The following is a 25,683-nucleotide window of genomic DNA, read 5'->3' on the forward strand; positions in this document are numbered from 1 at the left end:
ACGAGGAGATACTACCTGTGCCGCGACACGTGGCAATTTCGAGGATCGAATGGTCTTGAACACATACTATTGCGCTACGCAAAAATGACAAATCCTCCTGCGGTCGCCAGGAATCGAACCCGGATTAACTGCTTGGGAAGAAACCATGCTGACCGTTAAACCACCACCGCATTGCGCTGCATTCTTCCTGTGTCGCGGTGCGTTGCCGCCCCTGCTGCCACCAGAGGCTCAAGCGACCCTGCTGCAGGCCCTCTGCCCTCCAGCACATCGGAACGCGGTGCCACGTTGCTTCCAGGGCGATGCACTGTAACTAGACGCAGCATTGACTTCCGCCGAGAAATCGACCATTTCATGCACGGCATGGTGGGAAAACAATTCTGAAATTAGAACTTCTTAGTGAGGCTGCGGTGGCGAGTATTCCTGTATGCCTCGGTGGCGCAGTGGGCTGCGCGTGTCATTATCTTAAGGGCGTACGTTCTATCCTCAACTCAGCCATCTCATTTTCTCTCCACGACGGTGAAAGGCACAGCATAGCTTTTGCGAGGTAAGGCCGTATTTGCCGTTTATTACCACCTAGGCTACTTTGCGTCAACGTGTGTTTGTTTCCAGTTATTACTAATTACAGTTTTGCTAGTTGCACTCGAGACTGAAAGCGATGTTTGCCTAGTATGACTTGCGCGCTTTGGGAGTGAGTAAGCGGGATCGTGGTGGCGGACAGAGTTCAGCGTTGGCGCCAGATTCGGCCCTAAAGTCGCGTGGAGGAGAAGTATTTCTGGACGCATACACACGTAGTGGATCGTTGAGGTATGTCCGGTATGCTTTAGTGGCTAGGATACCTGGCTTTCACCCAGGAGGCCCGGGTTCGATTCCCGGTACCTGAACGTGAATTTTCGGGGCTGAGATGAGAAAACTTCTCACGGCCGTTTTTCGTCTTCGTGGAGCTGCTGCTCTGGGTTCCAGGTATAAGGTGAGAGAAAGTCAAGAAAAAGAGATACATCCTCACGTTAATGGCGGGGCCGTTTTGAAGGGAGAGGAGACGGTTTTGCGGTTTTGGACTGCTGATGCGACAGTGTTGCATTGCCCGTTAGCTCAGTGGGCTATAGCGTCGTGCTAGTAACGCGTAGGTCATGGGTTCCATCCCTCCACGGGCCATTCCATTTTCTCCCCTAATAGGAAATGCTGTCTCCTGCGAGACTCTGCCAGGCAGATTCTAAATGATGTGCACATCCAGCTAGAAGTCTGAACGTTTCGCTAAGGGGTTGCCAACGGCCAGCTCACTTTCGATTAATGAAGTTAAGCAGACGTTTGCGTGGTTAGTGAGTGGATGGGTGATCGTCCGGGAACTGTGCGTGCTATTGGACCCTTTCATTTCAACCCCCCCCCCCCTCCTCCTCTTGTGCTACAGTGTTGACGTGCTATGATGCCTCCCTAAGCAATTTAAATTACGTTAACGAACATATGATCCAAAATTTAACTAGGCTGTTTGCAAAAAGAGCGCAAGGAAAGTGCAAGAACGACTTTGGCAATAACAGAACCGTACGAATCAACAGATAATTTCTCAAATGTGTAGATAACACTGTGGCGAAGCAGTGAGATTTCCGAAATTTGTAAATGAAAGTTTAGCTTTTCGTATTGAAAAGGAAAAGTACTCTTGATTACCTTATTTCTCGCAGCCGATTGTCGTACTTCTCCTGTCATATCGGCCCCACCGCCGAGCGGCAGCGAGCGGCAGTCGAGCAAAGTCGGGCCAAGTCGACACACGATGAAGTGAAATCAATCCACTTAGCTGGAACGAGGCAGGAGACGAGGAGATACTACCTGTGCCGCGACACGTGGCAATTTCGAGGATCGAATGGTCTTGAACACATACTATTGCGCTACGCAAAAATGACAAATCCTCCTGCGGTCGCCAGGAATCGAACCCGGATTAACTGCTTGGGAAGAAACCATGCTGACCGTTACACCACCACCGCATTGCGCTGCATTCTTCCTGTGTCGCGGTGCGTTGCCGCCCCTGCTGCCACCAGAGGCTCAAGCGACCCTGCTGCAGGCCCTCTGCCCTCCAGCACATCGGAACGCGGTGCCACGTTGCTTCCAGGGCGATGCACTGTAACTAGACGCAGCATTGACTTCCGCCGAGAAATCGACCATTTCATGCACGGCATGGTGGGAAAACAATTCTGAAATTAGAACTTCTTAGTGAGGCTGCGGTGGCGAGTATTCCTGTATGCCTCGGTGGCGCAGTGGGCTGCGCGTGTCATTATCTTAAGGGCGTACGTTCTATCCTCAACTCAGCCATCTCATTTTCTCTCCACGACGGTGAAAGGCACAGCATAGCTTTTGCGAGGTAAGGCCGTATTTGCCGTTTATTACCACCTAGGCTACTTTGCGTCAACGTGTGTTTGTTTCCAGTTATTACTAATTACAGTTTTGCTAGTTGCACTCGAGACTGAAAGCGATGTTTGCCTAGTATGACTTGCGCGCTTTGGGAGTGAGTAAGCGGGATCGTGGTGGCGGACAGAGTTCAGCGTTGGCGCCAGATTCGGCCCTAAAGTCGCGTGGAGGAGAAGTATTTCTGGACGCATACACACGTAGTGGATCGTTGAGGTATGTCCGGTATGCTTTAGTGGCTAGGATACCTGGCTTTCACCCAGGAGGCCCGGGTTCGATTCCCGGTACCTGAACGTGAATTTTCGGGGCTGAGATGAGAAAACTTCTCACGGCCGTTTTTCGTCTTCGTGGAGCTGCTGCTCTGGGTTCCAGGTATAAGGTGAGAGAAAGTCAAGAAAAAGAGATACATCCTCACGTTAATGGCGGGGCCGTTTTGAAGGGAGAGGAGACGGTTTTGCGGTTTTGGACTGCTGATGCGACAGTGTTGCATTGCCCGTTAGCTCAGTGGGCTATAGCGTCGTGCTAGTAACGCGTAGGTCATGGGTTCCATCCCTCCACGGGCCATTCCATTTTCTCCCCTAATAGGAAATGCTGTCTCCTGCGAGACTCTGCCAGGCAGATTCTAAATGATGTGCACATCCAGCTAGAAGTCTGAACGTTTCGCTAAGGGGTTGCCAACGGCCAGCTCACTTTCGATTAATGAAGTTAAGCAGACGTTTGCGTGGTTAGTGAGTGGATGGGTGATCGTCCGGGAACTGTGCGTGCTATTGGACCCTTTCATTTCAACCCCCCCCCCCCTCCTCCTCTTGTGCTACAGTGTTGACGTGCTATGATGCCTCCCTAAGCAATTTAAATTACATTAACGAACATATGATCCAAAATTTAACTAGGCTGTTTGCAAAAAGAGCGCAAGGAAAGTGCAAGAACGACTTTGGCAATAACAGAACCGTACGAATCAACAGATAATTTCTCAAATGTGTAGATAAGACTGTGGCGAAGCAGTGAGATTTCCGAAATTTGTAAATGAAAGTTTAGCTTTTCGTATTGAAAAGGAAAAGTACTCTTGATTACCTTATTTCTCGCAGCCGATTGTCGTACTTCTCCTGTCATATCGGCCCCACCGCCGAGCGGCAGCGAGCGGCAGTCGAGCAAAGTCGGGCCAAGTCGACACACGATGAAGTGAAATCAATCCACTTAGCTGGAACGAGGCAGGAGACGAGGAGATACTACCTGTGCCGCGACACGTGGCAATTTCGAGGATCGAATGGTCTTGAACACATACTATTGCGCTACGCAAAAATGACAAATCCTCCTGCGGTCGCCAGGAATCGAACCCGGATTAACTGCTTGGGAAGAAACCATGCTGACCGTTACACCACCACCGCATTGCGCTGCATTCTTCCTGTGTCGCGGTGCGTTGCCGCCCCTGCTGCCACCAGAGGCTCAAGCGACCCTGCTGCAGGCCCTCTGCCCTCCAGCACATCGGAACGCGGTGCCACGTGCTTCCAGGGCGATGCACTGTAACTAGACGCAGCATTGACTTCCGCCGAGAAATCGACCATTTCATGCACGGCATGGTGGGAAAACAATTCTGAAATTAGAACTTCTTAGTGAGGCTGCGGTGGCGAGTATTCCTGTATGCCTCGGTGGCGCAGTGGGCTGCGCGTGTCATTATCTTAAGGGCGTACGTTCTATCCTCAACTCAGCCATCTCATTTTCTCTCCACGACGGTGAAAGGCACAGCATAGCTTTTGCGAGGTAAGGCCGTATTTGCCGTTTATTACCACCTAGGCTACTTTGCGTCAACGTGTGTTTGTTTCCATCCGCCGAGAAATCGACCATTTCATGCACGGCATGGTGGGAAAACAATTCTGAAATTAGAACTTCTTAGTGAGGCTGCGGTGGCGAGTATTCCTGTATGCCTCGGTGGCGCAGTGGGCTGCGCGTGTCATTATCTTAAGGGCGTACGTTCTATCCTCAACTCAGCCATCTCATTTTCTCTCCACGACGGTGAAAGGCACAGCATAGCTTTTGCGAGGTAAGGCCGTATTTGCCGTTTATTACCACCTAGGCTACTTTGCGTCAACGTGTGTTTGTTTCCAGTTATTACTAATTACAGTTTTGCTAGTTGCACTCGAGACTGAAAGCGATGTTTGCCTAGTATGACTTGCGTGCTTTGGGAGTGAGTAAGCGGGATCGTGGTGGCGGACAGAGTTCAGCGTTGGCGCCAGATTCGGCCCTAAAGTTGCGTGGAGGAGAAGTATTTCTGGACGCATACACACGTAGTGGATCGTTGAGGTATGTCCGGTATGGTTTAGTGGCTAGGATACCTGGCTTTCACCCAGGAGGCCCGGGTTCGATTCCCGGTACCTGAACGTGAATTTTCGGGGCTGAGATGAGAAAACTTCTCACGGCCGTTTTTCGTCTTCGTGGAGCTGCTGCTCTGGGTTCCAGGTATAAGGTGAGAGAAAGTCAAGAAAAAGAGATACATCCTCACGTTAATGGCGGGGCCGTTTTGAAGGGAGAGGAGACGGTTTTGCGGTTTTGGACTGCTGATGCGACAGTGTTGCATTGCCCGTTAGCTCAGTGGGCTATAGCGTCGTGCTAGTAACGCGTAGGTCATGGGTTCCATCCCTCCACGGGCCATTCCATTTTCTCCCCTAATAGGAAATGCTGTCTCCTGCGAGACTCTGCCAGGCAGATTCTAAATGATGTGCACATCCAGCTAGAAGTCTGAACGTTTCGCTAAGGGGTTGCCAACGGCCAGCTCACTTTCGATTAATGAAGTTAAGCAGACGTTTGCGTGGTTAGTGAGTGGATGGGTGATCGTCCGGGAACTGTGCGTGCTATTGGACCCTTTCATTTCAACCCCCCCCCCCCTCCTCCTCTTGTGCTACAGTGTTGACGTGCTATGATGCCTCCCTAAGCAATTTAAATTACGTTAACGAACATATGATCCAAAATTTAACTAGGCTGTTTGCAAAAAGAGCGCAAGGAAAGTGCAAGAACGACTTTGGCAATAACAGAACCGTACGAATCAACAGATAATTTCTCAAATGTGTAGATAACACTGTGGCGAAGCAGTGAGATTTCCGAAATTTGTAAATGAAAGTTTAGCTTTTCGTATTGAAAAGGAAAAGTACTCTTGATTACCTTATTTCTCGCAGCCGATTGTCGTACTTCTCCTGTCATATCGGCCCCACCGCCGAGCGGCAGCGAGCGGCAGTCGAGCAAAGTCGGGCCAAGTCGACACACGATGAAGTGAAATCAATCCACTTAGCTGGAACGAGGCAGGAGACGAGGAGATACTACCTGTGCCGCGACACGTGGCAATTTCGAGGATCGAATGGTCTTGAACACATACTATTGCGCTACGCAAAAATGACAAATCCTCCTGCGGTCGCCAGGAATCGAACCCGGATTAACTGCTTGGGAAGAAACCATGCTGACCGTTACACCACCACCGCATTGCGCTGCATTCTTCCTGTGTCGCGGTGCGTTGCCGCCCCTGCTGCCACCAGAGGCTCAAGCGACCCTGCTGCAGGCCCTCTGCCCTCCAGCACATCGGAACGCGGTGCCACGTGCTTCCAGGGCGATGCACTGTAACTAGACGCAGCATTGACTTCCGCCGAGAAATCGACCATTTCATGCACGGCATGGTGGGAAAACAATTCTGAAATTAGAACTTCTTAGTGAGGCTGCGGTGGCGAGTATTCCTGTATGCCTCGGTGGCGCAGTGGGCTGCGCGTGTCATTATCTTAAGGGCGTACGTTCTATCCTCAACTCAGCCATCTCATTTTCTCTCCACGACGGTGAAAGGCACAGCATAGCTTTTGCGAGGTAAGGCCGTATTTGCCGTTTATTACCACCTAGGCTACTTTGCGTCAACGTGTGTTTGTTTCCATCCGCCGAGAAATCGACCATTTCATGCACGGCATGGTGGGAAAACAATTCTGAAATTAGAACTTCTTAGTGAGGCTGCGGTGGCGAGTATTCCTGTATGCCTCGGTGGCGCAGTGGGCTGCGCGTGTCATTATCTTAAGGGCGTACGTTCTATCCTCAACTCAGCCATCTCATTTTCTCTCCACGACGGTGAAAGGCACAGCATAGCTTTTGCGAGGTAAGGCCGTATTTGCCGTTTATTACCACCTAGGCTACTTTGCGTCAACGTGTGTTTGTTTCCAGTTATTACTAATTACAGTTTTGCTAGTTGCACTCGAGACTGAAAGCGATGTTTGCCTAGTATGACTTGCGCGCTTTGGGAGTGAGTAAGCGGGATCGTGGTGGCGGACAGAGTTCAGCGTTGGCGCCAGATTCGGCCCTAAAGTTGCGTGGAGGAGAAGTATTTCTGGACGCATACACACGTAGTGGATCGTTGAGGTATGTCCGGTATGGTTTAGTGGCTAGGATACCTGGCTTTCACCCAGGAGGCCCGGGTTCGATTCCCGGTACCTGAACGTGAATTTTCGGGGCTGAGATGAGAAAACTTCTCACGGCCGTTTTTCGTCTTCGTGGAGCTGCTGCTCTGGGTTCCAGGTATAAGGTGAGAGAAAGTCAAGAAAAAGAGATACATCCTCACGTTAATGGCGGGGCCGTTTTGAAGGGAGAGGAGACGGTTTTGCGGTTTTGGACTGCTGATGCGACAGTGTTGCATTGCCCGTTAGCTCAGTGGGCTATAGCGTCGTGCTAGTAACGCGTAGGTCATGGGTTCCATCCCTCCACGGGCCATTCCATTTTCTCCCCTAATAGGAAATGCTGTCTCCTGCGAGACTCTGCCAGGCAGATTCTAAATGATGTGCACATCCAGCTAGAAGTCTGAACGTTTCGCTAAGGGGTTGCCAACGGCCAGCTCACTTTCGATTAATGAAGTTAAGCAGACGTTTGCGTGGTTAGTGAGTGGATGGGTGATCGTCCGGGAACTGTGCGTGCTATTGGACCCTTTCATTTCAACCCCCCCCCCCCTCCTCCTCTTGTGCTACAGTGTTGACGTGCTATGATGCCTCCCTAAGCAATTTAAATTACATTAACGAACATATGATCCAAAATTTAACTAGGCTGTTTGCAAAAAGAGCGCAAGGAAAGTGCAAGAACGACTTTGGCAATAACAGAACCGTACGAATCAACAGATAATTTCTCAAATGTGTAGATAAGACTGTGGCGAAGCAGTGAGATTTCCGAAATTTGTAAATGAAAGTTTAGCTTTTCGTATTGAAAAGGAAAAGTACTCTTGATTACCTTATTTCTCGCAGCCGATTGTCGTACTTCTCCTGTCATATCGGCCCCACCGCCGAGCGGCAGCGAGCGGCAGTCGAGCAAAGTCGGGCCAAGTCGACACACGATGAAGTGAAATCAATCCACTTAGCTGGAACGAGGCAGGAGACGAGGAGATACTACCTGTGCCGCGACACGTGGCAATTTCGAGGATCGAATGGTCTTGAACACATACTATTGCGCTACGCAAAAATGACAAATCCTCCTGCGGTCGCCAGGAATCGAACCCGGATTAACTGCTTGGGAAGAAACCATGCTGACCGTTACACCACCACCGCATTGCGCTGCATTCTTCCTGTGTCGCGGTGCGTTGCCGCCCCTGCTGCCACCAGAGGCTCAAGCGACCCTGCTGCAGGCCCTCTGCCCTCCAGCACATCGGAACGCGGTGCCACGTGCTTCCAGGGCGATGCACTGTAACTAGACGCAGCATTGACTTCCGCCGAGAAATCGACCATTTCATGCACGGCATGGTGGGAAAACAATTCTGAAATTAGAACTTCTTAGTGAGGCTGCGGTGGCGAGTATTCCTGTATGCCTCGGTGGCGCAGTGGGCTGCGCGTGTCATTATCTTAAGGGCGTACGTTCTATCCTCAACTCAGCCATCTCATTTTCTCTCCACGACGGTGAAAGGCACAGCATAGCTTTTGCGAGGTAAGGCCGTATTTGCCGTTTATTACCACCTAGGCTACTTTGCGTCAACGTGTGTTTGTTTCCATCCGCCGAGAAATCGACCATTTCATGCACGGCATGGTGGGAAAACAATTCTGAAATTAGAACTTCTTAGTGAGGCTGCGGTGGCGAGTATTCCTGTATGCCTCGGTGGCGCAGTGGGCTGCGCGTGTCATTATCTTAAGGGCGTACGTTCTATCCTCAACTCAGCCATCTCATTTTCTCTCCACGACGGTGAAAGGCACAGCATAGCTTTTGCGAGGTAAGGCCGTATTTGCCGTTTATTACCACCTAGGCTACTTTGCGTCAACGTGTGTTTGTTTCCAGTTATTACTAATTACAGTTTTGCTAGTTGCACTCGAGACTGAAAGCGATGTTTGCCTAGTATGACTTGCGCGCTTTGGGAGTGAGTAAGCGGGATCGTGGTGGCGGACAGAGTTCAGCGTTGGCGCCAGATTCGGCCCTAAAGTTGCGTGGAGGAGAAGTATTTCTGGACGCATACACACGTAGTGGATCGTTGAGGTATGTCCGGTATGGTTTAGTGGCTAGGATACCTGGCTTTCACCCAGGAGGCCCGGGTTCGATTCCCGGTACCTGAACGTGAATTTTCGGGGCTGAGATGAGAAAACTTCTCACGGCCGTTTTTCGTCTTCGTGGAGCTGCTGCTCTGGGTTCCAGGTATAAGGTGAGAGAAAGTCAAGAAAAAGAGATACATCCTCACGTTAATGGCGGGGCCGTTTTGAAGGGAGAGGAGACGGTTTTGCGGTTTTGGACTGCTGATGCGACAGTGTTGCATTGCCCGTTAGCTCAGTGGGCTATAGCGTCGTGCTAGTAACGCGTAGGTCATGGGTTCCATCCCTCCACGGGCCATTCCATTTTCTCCCCTAATAGGAAATGCTGTCTCCTGCGAGACTCTGCCAGGCAGATTCTAAATGATGTGCACATCCAGCTAGAAGTCTGAACGTTTCGCTAAGGGGTTGCCAACGGCCAGCTCACTTTCGATTAATGAAGTTAAGCAGACGTTTGCGTGGTTAGTGAGTGGATGGGTGATCGTCCGGGAACTGTGCGTGCTATTGGACCCTTTCATTTCAACCCCCCCCCCCCCCCTCCTCCTCTTGTGCTACAGTGTTGACGTGCTATGATGCCTCCCTAAGCAATTTAAATTACATTAACGAACATATGATCCAAAATTTAACTAGGCTGTTTGCAAAAAGAGCGCAAGGAAAGTGCAAGAACGACTTTGGCAATAACAGAACCGTACGAATCAACAGATAATTTCTCAAATGTGTAGATAAGACTGTGGCGAAGCAGTGAGATTTCCGAAATTTGTAAATGAAAGTTTAGCTTTTCGTATTGAAAAGGAAAAGTACTCTTGATTACCTTATTTCTCGCAGCCGATTGTCGTACTTCTCCTGTCATATCGGCCCCACCGCCGAGCGGCAGCGAGCGGCAGTCGAGCAAAGTCGGGCCAAGTCGACACACGATGAAGTGAAATCAATCCACTTAGCTGGAACGAGGCAGGAGACGAGGAGATACTACCTGTGCCGCGACACGTGGCAATTTCGAGGATCGAATGGTCTTGAACACATACTATTGCGCTACGCAAAAATGACAAATCCTCCTGCGGTCGCCAGGAATCGAACCCGGATTAACTGCTTGGGAAGAAACCATGCTGACCGTTACACCACCACCGCATTGCGCTGCATTCTTCCTGTGTCGCGGTGCGTTGCCGCCCCTGCTGCCACCAGAGGCTCAAGCGACCCTGCTGCAGGCCCTCTGCCCTCCAGCACATCGGAACGCGGTGCCACGTGCTTCCAGGGCGATGCACTGTAACTAGACGCAGCATTGACTTCCGCCGAGAAATCGACCATTTCATGCACGGCATGGTGGGAAAACAATTCTGAAATTAGAACTTCTTAGTGAGGCTGCGGTGGCGAGTATTCCTGTATGCCTCGGTGGCGCAGTGGGCTGCGCGTGTCATTATCTTAAGGGCGTACGTTCTATCCTCAACTCAGCCATCTCATTTTCTCTCCACGACGGTGAAAGGCACAGCATAGCTTTTGCGAGGTAAGGCCGTATTTGCCGTTTATTACCACCTAGGCTACTTTGCGTCAATGTGTGTTTGTTTCCATCCGCCGAGAAATCGACCATTTCATGCACGGCATGGTGGGAAAACAATTCTGAAATTAGAACTTCTTAGTGAGGCTGCGGTGGCGAGTATTCCTGTATGCCTCGGTGGCGCAGTGGGCTGCGCGTGTCATTATCTTAAGGGCGTACGTTCTATCCTCAACTCAGCCATCTCATTTTCTCTCCACGACGGTGAAAGGCACAGCATAGCTTTTGCGAGGTAAGGCCGTATTTGCCGTTTATTACCACCTAGGCTACTTTGCGTCAACGTGTGTTTGTTTCCAGTTATTACTAATTACAGTTTTGCTAGTTGCACTCGAGACTGAAAGCGATGTTTGCCTAGTATGACTTGCGCGCTTTGGGAGTGAGTAAGCGGGATCGTGGTGGCGGACAGAGTTCAGCGTTGGCGCCAGATTCGGCCCTAAAGTTGCGTGGAGGAGAAGTATTTCTGGACGCATACACACGTAGTGGATCGTTGAGGTATGTCCGGTATGGTTTAGTGGCTAGGATACCTGGCTTTCACCCAGGAGGCCCGGGTTCGATTCCCGGTACCTGAACGTGAATTTTCGGGGCTGAGATGAGAAAACTTCTCACGGCCGTTTTTCGTCTTCGTGGAGCTGCTGCTCTGGGTTCCAGGTATAAGGTGAGAGAAAGTCAAGAAAAAGAGATACATCCTCACGTTAATGGCGGGGCCGTTTTGAAGGGAGAGGAGACGGTTTTGCGGTTTTGGACTGCTGATGCGACAGTGTTGCATTGCCCGTTAGCTCAGTGGGCTATAGCGTCGTGCTAGTAACGCGTAGGTCATGGGTTCCATCCCTCCACGGGCCATTCCATTTTCTCCCCTAATAGGAAATGCTGTCTCCTGCGAGACTCTGCCAGGCAGATTCTAAATGATGTGCACATCCAGCTAGAAGTCTGAACGTTTCGCTAAGGGGTTGCCAACGGCCAGCTCACTTTCGATTAATGAAGTTAAGCAGACGTTTGCGTGGTTAGTGAGTGGATGGGTGATCGTCCGGGAACTGTGCGTGCTATTGGACCCTTTCATTTCAACCCCCCCCCCCCCTCCTCCTCTTGTGCTACAGTGTTGACGTGCTATGATGCCTCCCTAAGCAATTTAAATTACATTAACGAACATATGATCCAAAATTTAACTAGGCTGTTTGCAAAAAGAGCGCAAGGAAAGTGCAAGAACGACTTTGGCAATAACAGAACCGTACGAATCAACAGATAATTTCTCAAATGTGTAGATAAGACTGTGGCGAAGCAGTGAGATTTCCGAAATTTGTAAATGAAAGTTTAGCTTTTCGTATTGAAAAGGAAAAGTACTCTTGATTACCTTATTTCTCGCAGCCGATTGTCGTACTTCTCCTGTCATATCGGCCCCACCGCCGAGCGGCAGCGAGCGGCAGTCGAGCAAAGTCGGGCCAAGTCGACACACGATGAAGTGAAATCAATCCACTTAGCTGGAACGAGGCAGGAGACGAGGAGATACTACCTGTGCCGCGACACGTGGCAATTTCGAGGATCGAATGGTCTTGAACACATACTATTGCGCTACGCAAAAATGACAAATCCTCCTGCGGTCGCCAGGAATCGAACCCGGATTAACTGCTTGGGAAGAAACCATGCTGACCGTTACACCACCACCGCATTGCGCTGCATTCTTCCTGTGTCGCGGTGCGTTGCCGCCCCTGCTGCCACCAGAGGCTCAAGCGACCCTGCTGCAGGCCCTCTGCCCTCCAGCACATCGGAACGCGGTGCCACGTGCTTCCAGGGCGATGCACTGTAACTAGACGCAGCATTGACTTCCGCCGAGAAATCGACCATTTCATGCACGGCATGGTGGGAAAACAATTCTGAAATTAGAACTTCTTAGTGAGGCTGCGGTGGCGAGTATTCCTGTATGCCTCGGTGGCGCAGTGGGCTGCGCGTGTCATTATCTTAAGGGCGTACGTTCTATCCTCAACTCAGCCATCTCATTTTCTCTCCACGACGGTGAAAGGCACAGCATAGCTTTTGCGAGGTAAGGCCGTATTTGCCGTTTATTACCACCTAGGCTACTTTGCGTCAACGTGTGTTTGTTTCCATCCGCCGAGAAATCGACCATTTCATGCACGGCATGGTGGGAAAACAATTCTGAAATTAGAACTTCTTAGTGAGGCTGCGGTGGCGAGTATTCCTGTATGCCTCGGTGGCGCAGTGGGCTGCGCGTGTCATTATCTTAAGGGCGTACGTTCTATCCTCAACTCAGCCATCTCATTTTCTCTCCACGACGGTGAAAGGCACAGCATAGCTTTTGCGAGGTAAGGCCGTATTTGCCGTTTATTACCACCTAGGCTACTTTGCGTCAACGTGTGTTTGTTTCCAGTTATTACTAATTACAGTTTTGCTAGTTGCACTCGAGACTGAAAGCGATGTTTGCCTAGTATGACTTGCGCGCTTTGGGAGTGAGTAAGCGGGATCGTGGTGGCGGACAGAGTTCAGCGTTGGCGCCAGATTCGGCCCTAAAGTTGCGTGGAGGAGAAGTATTTCTGGACGCATACACACGTAGTGGATCGTTGAGGTATGTCCGGTATGGTTTAGTGGCTAGGATACCTGGCTTTCACCCAGGAGGCCCGGGTTCGATTCCCGGTACCTGAACGTGAATTTTCGGGGCTGAGATGAGAAAACTTCTCACGGCCGTTTTTCGTCTTCGTGGAGCTGCTGCTCTGGGTTCCAGGTATAAGGTGAGAGAAAGTCAAGAAAAAGAGATACATCCTCACGTTAATGGCGGGGCCGTTTTGAAGGGAGAGGAGACGGTTTTGCGGTTTTGGACTGCTGATGCGACAGTGTTGCATTGCCCGTTAGCTCAGTGGGCTATAGCGTCGTGCTAGTAACGCGTAGGTCATGGGTTCCATCCCTCCACGGGCCATTCCATTTTCTCCCCTAATAGGAAATGCTGTCTCCTGCGAGACTCTGCCAGGCAGATTCTAAATGATGTGCACATCCAGCTAGAAGTCTGAACGTTTCGCTAAGGGGTTGCCAACGGCCAGCTCACTTTCGATTAATGAAGTTAAGCAGACGTTTGCGTGGTTAGTGAGTGGATGGGTGATCGTCCGGGAACTGTGCGTGCTATTGGACCCTTTCATTTCAACCCCCCCCCCCCCCTCCTCCTCTTGTGCTACAGTGTTGACGTGCTATGATGCCTCCCTAAGCAATTTAAATTACATTAACGAACATATGATCCAAAATTTAACTAGGCTGTTTGCAAAAAGAGCGCAAGGAAAGTGCAAGAACGACTTTGGCAATAACAGAACCGTACGAATCAACAGATAATTTCTCAAATGTGTAGATAAGACTGTGGCGAAGCAGTGAGATTTCCGAAATTTGTAAATGAAAGTTTAGCTTTTCGTATTGAAAAGGAAAAGTACTCTTGATTACCTTATTTCTCGCAGCCGATTGTCGTACTTCTCCTGTCATATCGGCCCCACCGCCGAGCGGCAGCGAGCGGCAGTCGAGCAAAGTCGGGCCAAGTCGACACACGATGAAGTGAAATCAATCCACTTAGCTGGAACGAGGCAGGAGACGAGGAGATACTACCTGTGCCGCGACACGTGGCAATTTCGAGGATCGAATGGTCTTGAACACATACTATTGCGCTACGCAAAAATGACAAATCCTCCTGCGGTCGCCAGGAATCGAACCCGGATTAACTGCTTGGGAAGAAACCATGCTGACCGTTACACCACCACCGCATTGCGCTGCATTCTTCCTGTGTCGCGGTGCGTTGCCGCCCCTGCTGCCACCAGAGGCTCAAGCGACCCTGCTGCAGGCCCTCTGCCCTCCAGCACATCGGAACGCGGTGCCACGTGCTTCCAGGGCGATGCACTGTAACTAGACGCAGCATTGACTTCCGCCGAGAAATCGACCATTTCATGCACGGCATGGTGGGAAAACAATTCTGAAATTAGAACTTCTTAGTGAGGCTGCGGTGGCGAGTATTCCTGTATGCCTCGGTGGCGCAGTGGGCTGCGCGTGTCATTATCTTAAGGGCGTACGTTCTATCCTCAACTCAGCCATCTCATTTTCTCTCCACGACGGTGAAAGGCACAGCATAGCTTTTGCGAGGTAAGGCCGTATTTGCCGTTTATTACCACCTAGGCTACTTTGCGTCAACGTGTGTTTGTTTCCATCCGCCGAGAAATCGACCATTTCATGCACGGCATGGTGGGAAAACAATTCTGAAATTAGAACTTCTTAGTGAGGCTGCGGTGGCGAGTATTCCTGTATGCCTCGGTGGCGCAGTGGGCTGCGCGTGTCATTATCTTAAGGGCGTACGTTCTATCCTCAACTCAGCCATCTCATTTTCTCTCCACGACGGTGAAAGGCACAGCATAGCTTTTGCGAGGTAAGGCCGTATTTGCCGTTTATTACCACCTAGGCTACTTTGCGTCAACGTGTGTTTGTTTCCAGTTATTACTAATTACAGTTTTGCTAGTTGCACTCGAGACTGAAAGCGATGTTTGCCTAGTATGACTTGCGTGCTTTGGGAGTGAGTAAGCGGGATCGTGGTGGCGGACAGAGTTCAGCGTTGGCGCCAGATTCGGCCCTAAAGTTGCGTGGAGGAGAAGTATTTCTGGACGCATACACACGTAGTGGATCGTTGAGGTATGTCCGGTATGGTTTAGTGGCTAGGATACCTGGCTTTCACCCAGGAGGCCCGGGTTCGATTCCCGGTACCTGAACGTGAATTTTCGGGGCTGAGATGAGAAAACTTCTCACGGCCGTTTTTCGTCTTCGTGGAGCTGCTGCTCTGGGTTCCAGGTATAAGGTGAGAGAAAGTCAAGAAAAAGAGATACATCCTCACGTTAATGGCGGGGCCGTTTTGAAGGGAGAGGAGACGGTTTTGCGGTTTTGGACTGCTGATGCGACAGTGTTGCATTGCCCGTTAGCTCAGTGGGCTATAGCGTCGTGCTAGTAACGCGTAGGTCATGGGTTCCATCCCTCCACGGGCCATTCCATTTTCTCCCCTAATAGGAAATGCTGTCTCCTGCGAGACTCTGCCAGGCAGATTCTAAATGATGTGCACATCCAGCTAGAAGTCTGAACGTTTCGCTAAGGGGTTGCCAACGGCCAGCTCACTTTCGATTAATGAAGTTAAGCAGACGTTTGCGTGGTTAGTGAGTGGATGGGTGATCGTCCGGGAACTGTGCGTGCTATTGGACCCTTTCATTTCAACCCCCCCCCCCTCCTCCTCTTGTGCTACAGTGTTGACGTGCTATGATGCCTCCCTAAGCAATTTAAATTACGTTAACGAACATATGATCCAAAATTTAACTAGGCTGTTTGCAAAAAGAGCGCAAGGAAAGTGCAAGAACGACTTTGGCAATAACAGAACCGTACGAATCAACAGATAATTTCTCAAATGTGTAGATAACACTGTGGCGAAGCAGTGAGATTTCCGAAATTTGTAAATGAAAGTTTAGCTTTTCGTATTGAAAAGGAAAAGTACTCTTGATTACCTTATTTCTCGCAGCCGATTGTCGTACTTCTCCTGTCATATCGGCCCCACCGCCGAGCGGCAGCGAGCGGCAGTCGAGCAAAGTCGGGCCAAGTCGACACACGATGAAGTGAAATCAATCCACTTAGCTGGAACGAGGCAGGAGACGAGGAGATACTACCTGTGCCGCGACACGTGGCAATTTCGAGGATCGAATGGTCTTGAACACATACTATTGCGCTACGCAAAAATGACAAATCCTCCTGCGGTCGCCAGGAATCGAACCCGGATTAACTGCTTGGGAAGAAACCATGCTGACCGTTACACCACCACCGCATTGCGCTGCATTCTTCCTGTGTCGCGGTGCGTTGCCGCCCCTGCTGCCACCAGAGGCTCAAGCGACCCTGCTGCAGGCCCTCTGCCCTCCAGCACATCGGAACGCGGTGCCACGTGCTTCCAGGGCGATGCACTGTAACTAGACGCAGCATTGACTTCCGCCGAGAAATCGACCATTTCATGCACGGCATGGTGGGAAAACAATTCTGAAATTAGAACTTCTTAGTGAGGCTGCGGTGGCGAGTATTCCTGTATGCCTCGGTGGCGCAGTGGGCTGCGCGTGTCATTATCTTAAGGGCGTACGTTCTATCCTCAACTCAGCCATCTCATTTTCTCTCCACGACGGTGAAAGGCACAGCATAGCTTTTGCGAGGTAAGGCCGTATTTGCCGTTTATTACCACCTAGGCTACTTTGCGTCAACGTGTGTTTGTTTCCATCCGCCGAGAAATCGACCATTTCATGCACGGCATGGTGGGAAAACAATTCTGAAATTAGAACTTCTTAGTGAGGCTGCGGTGGCGAGTATTCCTGTATGCCTCGGTGGCGCAGTGGGCTGCGCGTGTCATTATCTTAAGGGCGTACGTTCTATCCTCAACTCAGCCATCTCATTTTCTCTCCACGACGGTGAAAGGCACAGCATAGCTTTTGCGAGGTAAGGCCGTATTTGCCGTTTATTACCACCTAGGCTACTTTGCGTCAACGTGTGTTTGTTTCCAGTTATTACTAATTACAGTTTTGCTAGTTGCACTCGAGACTGAAAGCGATGTTTGCCTAGTATGACTTGCGTGCTTTGGGAGTGAGTAAGCGGGATCGTGGTGGCGGACAGAGTTCAGCGTTGGCGCCAGATTCGGCCCTAAAGTTGCGTGGAGGAGAAGTATTTCTGGACGCATACACACGTAGTGGATCGTTGAGGTATGTCCGGTATGGTTTAGTGGCTAGGATACCTGGCTTTCACCCAGGAGGCCCGGGTTCGATTCCCGGTACCTGAACGTGAATTTTCGGGGCTGAGATGAGAAAACTTCTCACGGCCGTTTTTCGTCTTCGTGGAGCTGCTGCTCTGGGTTCCAGGTATAAGGTGAGAGAAAGTCAAGAAAAAGAGATACATCCTCACGTTAATGGCGGGGCCGTTTTGAAGGGAGAGGAGACGGTTTTGCGGTTTTGGACTGCTGATGCGACAGTGTTGCATTGCCCGTTAGCTCAGTGGGCTATAGCGTCGTGCTAGTAACGCGTAGGTCATGGGTTCCATCCCTCCACGGGCCATTCCATTTTCTCCCCTAATAGGAAATGCTGTCTCCTGCGAGACTCTGCCAGGCAGATTCTAAATGATGTGCACATCCAGCTAGAAGTCTGAACGTTTCGCTAAGGGGTTGCCAACGGCCAGCTCACTTTCGATTAATGAAGTTAAGCAGACGTTTGCGTGGTTAGTGAGTGGATGGGTGATCGTCCGGGAACTGTGCGTGCTATTGGACCCTTTCATTTCAACCCCCCCCCCCCCTCCTCCTCTTGTGCTACAGTGTTGACGTGCTATGATGCCTCCCTAAGCAATTTAAATTACGTTAACGAACATATGATCCAAAATTTAACTAGGCTGTTTGCAAAAAGAGCGCAAGGAAAGTGCAAGAACGACTTTGGCAATAACAGAACCGTACGAATCAACAGATAATTTCTCAAATGTGTAGATAACACTGTGGCGAAGCAGTGAGATTTCCGAAATTTGTAAATGAAAGTTTAGCTTTTCGTATTGAAAAGGAAAAGTACTCTTGATTACCTTATTTCTCGCAGCCGATTGTCGTACTTCTCCTGTCATATCGGCCCCACCGCCGAGCGGCAGCGAGCGGCAGTCGAGCAAAGTCGGGCCAAGTCGACACACGATGAAGTGAAATCAATCCACTTAGCTGGAACGAGGCAGGAGACGAGGAGATACTACCTGTGCCGCGACACGTGGCAATTTCGAGGATCGAATGGTCTTGAACACATACTATTGCGCTACGCAAAAATGACAAATCCTCCTGCGGTCGCCAGGAATCGAACCCGGATTAACTGCTTGGGAAGAAACCATGCTGACCGTTACACCACCACCGCATTGCGCTGCATTCTTCCTGTGTCGCGGTGCGTTGCCGCCCCTGCTGCCACCAGAGGCTCAAGCGACCCTGCTGCAGGCCCTCTGCCCTCCAGCACATCGGAACGCGGTGCCACGTGCTTCCAGGGCGATGCACTGTAACTAGACGCAGCATTGACTTCCGCCGAGAAATCGACCATTTCATGCACGGCATGGTGGGAAAACAATTCTGAAATTAGAACTTCTTAGTGAGGCTGCGGTGGCGAGTATTCCTGTATGCCTCGGTGGCGCAGTGGGCTGCGCGTGTCATTATCTTAAGGGCGTACGTTCTATCCTCAACTCAGCCATCTCATTTTCTCTCCACGACGGTGAAAGGCACAGCATAGCTTTTGCGAGGTAAGGCCGTATTTGCCGTTTATTACCACCTAGGCTACTTTGCGTCAACGTGTGTTTGTTTCCATCCGCCGAGAAATCGACCATTTCATGCACGGCATGGTGGGAAAACAATTCTGAAATTAGAACTTCTTAGTGAGGCTGCGGTGGCGAGTATTCCTGTATGCCTCGGTGGCGCAGTGGGCTGCGCGTGTCATTATCTTAAGGGCGTACGTTCTATCCTCAACTCAGCCATCTCATTTTCTCTCCACGACGGTGAAAGGCACAGCATAGCTTTTGCGAGGTAAGGCCGTATTTGCCGTTTATTACCACCTAGGCTACTTTGCGTCAACGTGTGTTTGTTTCCAGTTATTACTAATTACAGTTTTGCTAGTTGCACTCGAGACTGAAAGCGATGTTTGCCTAGTATGACTTGCGTGCTTTGGGAGTGAGTAAGCGGGATCGTGGTGGCGGACAGAGTTCAGCGTTGGCGCCAGATTCGGCCCTAAAGTTGCGTGGAGGAGAAGTATTTCTGGACGCATACACACGTAGTGGATCGTTGAGGTATGTCCGGTATGGTTTAGTGGCTAGGATACCTGGCTTTCACCCAGGAGGCCCGGGTTCGATTCCCGGTACCTGAACGTGAATTTTCGGGGCTGAGATGAGAAAACTTCTCACGGCCGTTTTTCGTCTTCGTGGAGCTGCTGCTCTGGGTTCCAGGTATAAGGTGAGAGAAAGTCAAGAAAAAGAGATACATCCTCACGTTAATGGCGGGGCCGTTTTGAAGGGAGAGGAGACGGTTTTGCGGTTTTGGACTGCTGATGCGACAGTGTTGCATTGCCCGTTAGCTCAGTGGGCTATAGCGTCGTGCTAGTAACGCGTAGGTCATGGGTTCCATCCCTCCACGGGCCATTCCATTTTCTCCCCTAATAGGAAATGCTGTCTCCTGCGAGACTCTGCCAGGCAGATTCTAAATGATGTGCACATCCAGCTAGAAGTCTGAACGTTTCGCTAAGGGGTTGCCAACGGCCAGCTCACTTTCGATTAATGAAGTTAAGCAGACGTTTGCGTGGTTAGTGAGTGGATGGGTGATCGTCCGGGAACTGTGCGTGCTATTGGACCCTTTCATTTCAACCCCCCCCCCCCCCTCCTCCTCTTGTGCTACAGTGTTGACGTGCTATGATGCCTCCCTAAGCAATTTAAATTACGTTAACGAACATATGATCCAAAATTTAACTAGGCTGTTTGCAAAAAGAGCGCAAGGAAAGTGCAAGAACGACTTTGGCAATAACAGAACCGTACGAATCAACAGATAATTTCTCAAATGTGTAGATAAGACTGTGGCGAAGCAGTGAGATTTCCGAAATTTGTAAATGAAAGTTTAGCTTTTCGTATTGAAAAGGAAAAGTACTCTTGATTACCTTATTTCTCGCAGCCGATTGTCGTACTTCTCCTGTCATATCGGCCCCACCGCCGAGCGGCAGCGAGCGGCAGTCGAGCAAAGTCGGGCCAAGTCGACACACGATGAAGTGAAATCAATCCACTTAGCTGGAACGAGGCAGGAGACGAGGAGATACTACCTGTGCCGCGACACGTGGCAATTTCGAGGATCGAATGGTCTTGAACACATACTATTGCGCTACGCAAAAATGACAAATCCTCCTGCGGTCGCCAGGAATCGAACCCGGATTAACTGCTTGGGAAGAAACCATGCTGACCGTTACACCACCACCGCATTGCGCTGCATTCTTCCTGTGTCGCGGTGCGTTGCCGCCCCTGCTGCCACCAGAGGCTCAAGCGACCCTGCTGCAGGCCCTCTGCCCTCCAGCACATCGGAACGCGGTGCCACGTGCTTCCAGGGCGATGCACTGTAACTAGACGCAGCATTGACTTCCGCCGAGAAATCGACCATTTCATGCACGGCATGGTGGGAAAACAATTCTGAAATTAGAACTTCTTAGTGAGGCTGCGGTGGCGAGTATTCCTGTATGCCTCGGTGGCGCAGTGGGCTGCGCGTGTCATTATCTTAAGGGCGTACGTTCTATCCTCAACTCAGCCATCTCATTTTCTCTCCACGACGGTGAAAGGCACAGCATAGCTTTTGCGAGGTAAGGCCGTATTTGCCGTTTATTACCACCTAGGCTACTTTGCGTCAACGTGTGTTTGTTTCCATCCGCCGAGAAATCGACCATTTCATGCACGGCATGGTGGGAAAACAATTCTGAAATTAGAACTTCTTAGTGAGGCTGCGGTGGCGAGTATTCCTGTATGCCTCGGTGGCGCAGTGGGCTGCGCGTGTCATTATCTTAAGGGCGTACGTTCTATCCTCAACTCAGCCATCTCATTTTCTCTCCACGACGGTGAAAGGCACAGCATAGCTTTTGCGAGGTAAGGCCGTATTTGCCGTTTATTACCACCTAGGCTACTTTGCGTCAACGTGTGTTTGTTTCCAGTTATTACTAATTACAGTTTTGCTAGTTGCACTCGAGACTGAAAGCGATGTTTGCCTAGTATGACTTGCGTGCTTTGGGAGTGAGTAAGCGGGATCGTGGTGGCGGACAGAGTTCAGCGTTGGCGCCAGATTCGGCCCTAAAGTTGCGTGGAGGAGAAGTATTTCTGGACGCATACACACGTAGTGGATCGTTGAGGTATGTCCGGTATGGTTTAGTGGCTAGGATACCTGGCTTTCACCCAGGAGGCCCGGGTTCGATTCCCGGTACCTGAACGTGAATTTTCGGGGCTGAGATGAGAAAACTTCTCACGGCCGTTTTTCGTCTTCGTGGAGCTGCTGCTCTGGGTTCCAGGTATAAGGTGAGAGAAAGTCAAGAAAAAGAGATACATCCTCACGTTAATGGCGGGGCCGTTTTGAAGGGAGAGGAGACGGTTTTGCGGTTTTGGACTGCTGATGCGACAGTGTTGCATTGCCCGTTAGCTCAGTGGGCTATAGCGTCGTGCTAGTAACGCGTAGGTCATGGGTTCCATCCCTCCACGGGCCATTCCATTTTCTCCCCTAATAGGAAATGCTGTCTCCTGCGAGACTCTGCCAGGCAGATTCTAAATGATGTGCACATCCAGCTAGAAGTCTGAACGTTTCGCTAAGGGGTTGCCAACGGCCAGCTCACTTTCGATTAATGAAGTTAAGCAGACGTTTGCGTGGTTAGTGAGTGGATGGGTGATCGTCCGGGAACTGTGCGTGCTATTGGACCCTTTCATTTCAACCCCCCCCCCCCCTCCTCCTCTTGTGCTACAGTGTTGACGTGCTATGATGCCTCCCTAAGCAATTTAAATTACGTTAACGAACATATGATCCAAAATTTAACTAGGCTGTTTGCAAAAAGAGCGCAAGGAAAGTGCAAGAACGACTTTGGCAATAACAGAACCGTACGAATCAACAGATAATTTCTCAAATGTGTAGATAACACTGTGGCGAAGCAGTGAGATTTCCGAAATTTGTAAATGAAAGTTTAGCTTTTCGTATTGAAAAGGAAAAGTACTCTTGATTACCTTATTTCTCGCAGCCGATTGTCGTACTTCTCCTGTCATATCGGCCCCACCGCCGAGCGGCAGCGAGCGGCAGTCGAGCAAAGTCGGGCCAAGTCGACACACGATGAAGTGAAATCAATCCACTTAGCTGGAACGAGGCAGGAGACGAGGAGATACTACCTGTGCCGCGACACGTGGCAATTTCGAGGATCGAATGGTCTTGAACACATACTATTGCGCTACGCAAAAATGACAAATCCTCCTGCGGTCGCCAGGAATCGAACCCGGATTAACTGCTTGGGAAGAAACCATGCTGACCGTTACACCACCACCGCATTGCGCTGCATTCTTCCTGTGTCGCGGTGCGTTGCCGCCCCTGCTGCCACCAGAGGCTCAAGCGACCCTGCTGCAGGCCCTCTGCCCTCCAGCACATCGGAACGCGGTGCCACGTGCTTCCAGGGCGATGCACTGTAACTAGACGCAGCATTGACTTCCGCCGAGAAATCGACCATTTCATGCACGGCATGGTGGGAAAACAATTCTGAAATTAGAACTTCTTAGTGAGGCTGCGGTGGCGAGTATTCCTGTATGCCTCGGTGGCGCAGTGGGCTGCGCGTGTCATTATCTTAAGGGCGTACGTTCTATCCTCAACTCAGCCATCTCATTTTCTCTCCACGACGGTGAAAGGCACAGCATAGCTTTTGCGAGGTAAGGCCGTATTTGCCGTTTATTACCACCTAGGCTACTTTGCGTCAACGTGTGTTTGTTTCCATCCGCCGAGAAATCGACCATTTCATGCACGGCATGGTGGGAAAACAATTCTGAAATTAGAACTTCTTAGTGAGGCTGCGGTGGCGAGTATTCCTGTATGCCTCGGTGGCGCAGTGGGCTGCGCGTGTCATTATCTTAAGGGCGTACGTTCTATCCTCAACTCAGCCATCTCATTTTCTCTCCACGACGGTGAAAGGCACAGCATAGCTTTTGCGAGGTAAGGCCGTATTTGCCGTTTATTACCACCTAGGCTACTTTGCGTCAACGTGTGTTTGTTTCCAGTTATTACTAATTACAGTTTTGCTAGTTGCACTCGAGACTGAAAGCGATGTTTGCCTAGTATGACTTGCGTGCTTTGGGAGTGAGTAAGCGGGATCGTGGTGGCGGACAGAGTTCAGCGTTGGCGCCAGATTCGGCCCTAAAGTTGCGTGGAGGAGAAGTATTTCTGGACGCATACACACGTAGTGGATCGTTGAGGTATGTCCGGTATGGTTTAGTGGCTAGGATACCTGGCTTTCACCCAGGAGGCCCGGGTTCGATTCCCGGTACCTGAACGTGAATTTTCGGGGCTGAGATGAGAAAACTTCTCACGGCCGTTTTTCGTCTTCGTGGAGCTGCTGCTCTGGGTTCCAGGTATAAGGTGAGAGAAAGTCAAGAAAAAGAGATACATCCTCACGTTAATGGCGGGGCCGTTTTGAAGGGAGAGGAGACGGTTTTGCGGTTTTGGACTGCTGATGCGACAGTGTTGCATTGCCCGTTAGCTCAGTGGGCTATAGCGTCGTGCTAGTAACGCGTAGGTCATGGGTTCCATCCCTCCACGGGCCATTCCATTTTCTCCCCTAATAGGAAATGCTGTCTCCTGCGAGACTCTGCCAGGCAGATTCTAAATGATGTGCACATCCAGCTAGAAGTCTGAACGTTTCGCTAAGGGGTTGCCAACGGCCAGCTCACTTTCGATTAATGAAGTTAAGCAGACGTTTGCGTGGTTAGTGAGTGGATGGGTGATCGTCCGGGAACTGTGCGTGCTATTGGACCCTTTCATTTCAACCCCCCCCCCTCCTCCTCTTGTGCTACAGTGTTGACGTGCTATGATGCCTCCCTAAGCAATTTAAATTACGTTAACGAACATATGATCCAAAATTTAACTAGGCTGTTTGCAAAAAGAGCGCAAGGAAAGTGCAAGAACGACTTTGGCAATAACAGAACCGTACGAATCAACAGATAATTTCTCAAATGTGTAGATAACACTGTGGCGAAGCAGTGAGATTTCCGAAATTTGTAAATGAAAGTTTAGCTTTTCGTATTGAAAAGGAAAAGTACTCTTGATTACCTTATTTCTCGCAGCCGATTGTCGTACTTCTCCTGTCATATCGGCCCCACCGCCGAGCGGCAGCGAGCGGCAGTCGAGCAAAGTCGGGCCAAGTCGACACACGATGAAGTGAAATCAATCCACTTAGCTGGAACGAGGCAGGAGACGAGGAGATACTACCTGTGCCGCGACACGTGGCAATTTCGAGGATCGAATGGTCTTGAACACATACTATTGCGCTACGCAAAAATGACAAATCCTCCTGCGGTCGCCAGGAATCGAACCCGGATTAACTGCTTGGGAAGAAACCATGCTGACCGTTACACCACCACCGCATTGCGCTGCATTCTTCCTGTGTCGCGGTGCGTTGCCGCCCCTGCTGCCACCAGAGGCTCAAGCGACCCTGCTGCAGGCCCCTCTGCCCTCCAGCACATCGGAACGCGGTGCCACGTGCTTCCAGGGCGATGCACTGTAACTAGACGCAGCATTGACTTCCGCCGAGAAATCGACCATTTCATGCACGGCATGGTGGGAAAACAATTCTGAAATTAGAACTTCTTAGTGAGGCTGCGGTGGCGAGTATTCCTGTATGCCTCGGTGGCGCAGTGGGCTGCGCGTGTCATTATCTTAAGGGCGTACGTTCTATCCTCAACTCAGCCATCTCATTTTCTCTCCACGACGGTGAAAGGCACAGCATAGCTTTTGCGAGGTAAGGCCGTATTTGCCGTTTATTACCACCTAGGCTACTTTGCGTCAACGTGTGTTTGTTTCCATCCGCCGAGAAATCGACCATTTCATGCACGGCATGGTGGGAAAACAATTCTGAAATTAGAACTTCTTAGTGAGGCTGCGGTGGCGAGTATTCCTGTATGCCTCGGTGGCGCAGTGGGCTGCGCGTGTCATTATCTTAAGGGCGTACGTTCTATCCTCAACTCAGCCATCTCATTTTCTCTCCACGACGGTGAAAGGCACAGCATAGCTTTTGCGAGGTAAGGCCGTATTTGCCGTTTATTACCACCTAGGCTACTTTGCGTCAACGTGTGTTTGTTTCCAGTTATTACTAATTACAGTTTTGCTAGTTGCACTCGAGACTGAAAGCGATGTTTGCCTAGTATGACTTGCGTGCTTTGGGAGTGAGTAAGCGGGATCGTGGTGGCGGACAGAGTTCAGCGTTGGCGCCAGATTCGGCCCTAAAGTTGCGTGGAGGAGAAGTATTTCTGGACGCATACACACGTAGTGGATCGTTGAGGTATGTCCGGTATGGTTTAGTGGCTTAGGATACCTGGCTTTCACCCAGGAGGCCCGGGTTCGATTCCCGGTACCTGAACGTGAATTTTCGGGGCTGAGATGAGAAAACTTCCTCACGGCCGTTTTTCGTCTTCGTGGAGCTGCTGCTCTGGGTTCCAGGTATAAGG

At 50.5% G+C, this 25,683-nt stretch overlaps 13 non-coding genes across 13 annotated transcripts; all 13 read left to right on the top strand.

Annotated features, from left to right (window-relative positions):
* Window positions 1–809: 809 nt before the first annotated feature.
* Trnae-uuc lies at window positions 810–881 on the top strand. Its single transcript has one exon. It is a non-coding gene; the product is annotated as a tRNA-Glu (tRNA).
* A 1,731-nt stretch (window positions 882–2,612) lies between these two features.
* On the top strand, window positions 2,613–2,684 carry Trnae-uuc. Its single transcript has one exon. It is a non-coding gene; the product is annotated as a tRNA-Glu (tRNA).
* A 2,010-nt stretch (window positions 2,685–4,694) lies between these two features.
* On the top strand, window positions 4,695–4,766 carry Trnae-uuc. The gene has a single exon. It is a non-coding gene; the product is annotated as a tRNA-Glu (tRNA).
* A 2,010-nt stretch (window positions 4,767–6,776) lies between these two features.
* Window positions 6,777–6,848, top strand: Trnae-uuc. Its single transcript has one exon. It is a non-coding gene; the product is annotated as a tRNA-Glu (tRNA).
* Window positions 6,849–8,858: 2,010 nt separating this feature from the next.
* Window positions 8,859–8,930, top strand: Trnae-uuc. Its single transcript has one exon. It is a non-coding gene; the product is annotated as a tRNA-Glu (tRNA).
* A 2,013-nt stretch (window positions 8,931–10,943) lies between these two features.
* Trnae-uuc lies at window positions 10,944–11,015 on the top strand. Its single transcript has one exon. It is a non-coding gene; the product is annotated as a tRNA-Glu (tRNA).
* A 2,011-nt stretch (window positions 11,016–13,026) lies between these two features.
* Trnae-uuc lies at window positions 13,027–13,098 on the top strand. The gene has a single exon. It is a non-coding gene; the product is annotated as a tRNA-Glu (tRNA).
* Window positions 13,099–15,110: 2,012 nt separating this feature from the next.
* Window positions 15,111–15,182, top strand: Trnae-uuc. The gene has a single exon. It is a non-coding gene; the product is annotated as a tRNA-Glu (tRNA).
* A 2,009-nt stretch (window positions 15,183–17,191) lies between these two features.
* On the top strand, window positions 17,192–17,263 carry Trnae-uuc. Its single transcript has one exon. It is a non-coding gene; the product is annotated as a tRNA-Glu (tRNA).
* A 2,011-nt stretch (window positions 17,264–19,274) lies between these two features.
* Window positions 19,275–19,346, top strand: Trnae-uuc. Its single transcript has one exon. It is a non-coding gene; the product is annotated as a tRNA-Glu (tRNA).
* A 2,012-nt stretch (window positions 19,347–21,358) lies between these two features.
* Window positions 21,359–21,430, top strand: Trnae-uuc. Its single transcript has one exon. It is a non-coding gene; the product is annotated as a tRNA-Glu (tRNA).
* A 2,011-nt stretch (window positions 21,431–23,441) lies between these two features.
* Trnae-uuc lies at window positions 23,442–23,513 on the top strand. Its single transcript has one exon. It is a non-coding gene; the product is annotated as a tRNA-Glu (tRNA).
* Window positions 23,514–25,522: 2,009 nt separating this feature from the next.
* Trnae-uuc lies at window positions 25,523–25,595 on the top strand. The gene has a single exon. It is a non-coding gene; the product is annotated as a tRNA-Glu (tRNA).
* The last annotated feature ends 88 nt before the right edge of the window (window positions 25,596–25,683 follow it).

This window comes from Schistocerca piceifrons, unplaced genomic scaffold (genome assembly GCF_021461385.2).
Source record: "Schistocerca piceifrons isolate TAMUIC-IGC-003096 unplaced genomic scaffold, iqSchPice1.1 HiC_scaffold_1253, whole genome shotgun sequence".
NCBI classification, from domain to species: Eukaryota; Metazoa; Arthropoda; class Insecta; order Orthoptera; family Acrididae; genus Schistocerca; species Schistocerca piceifrons.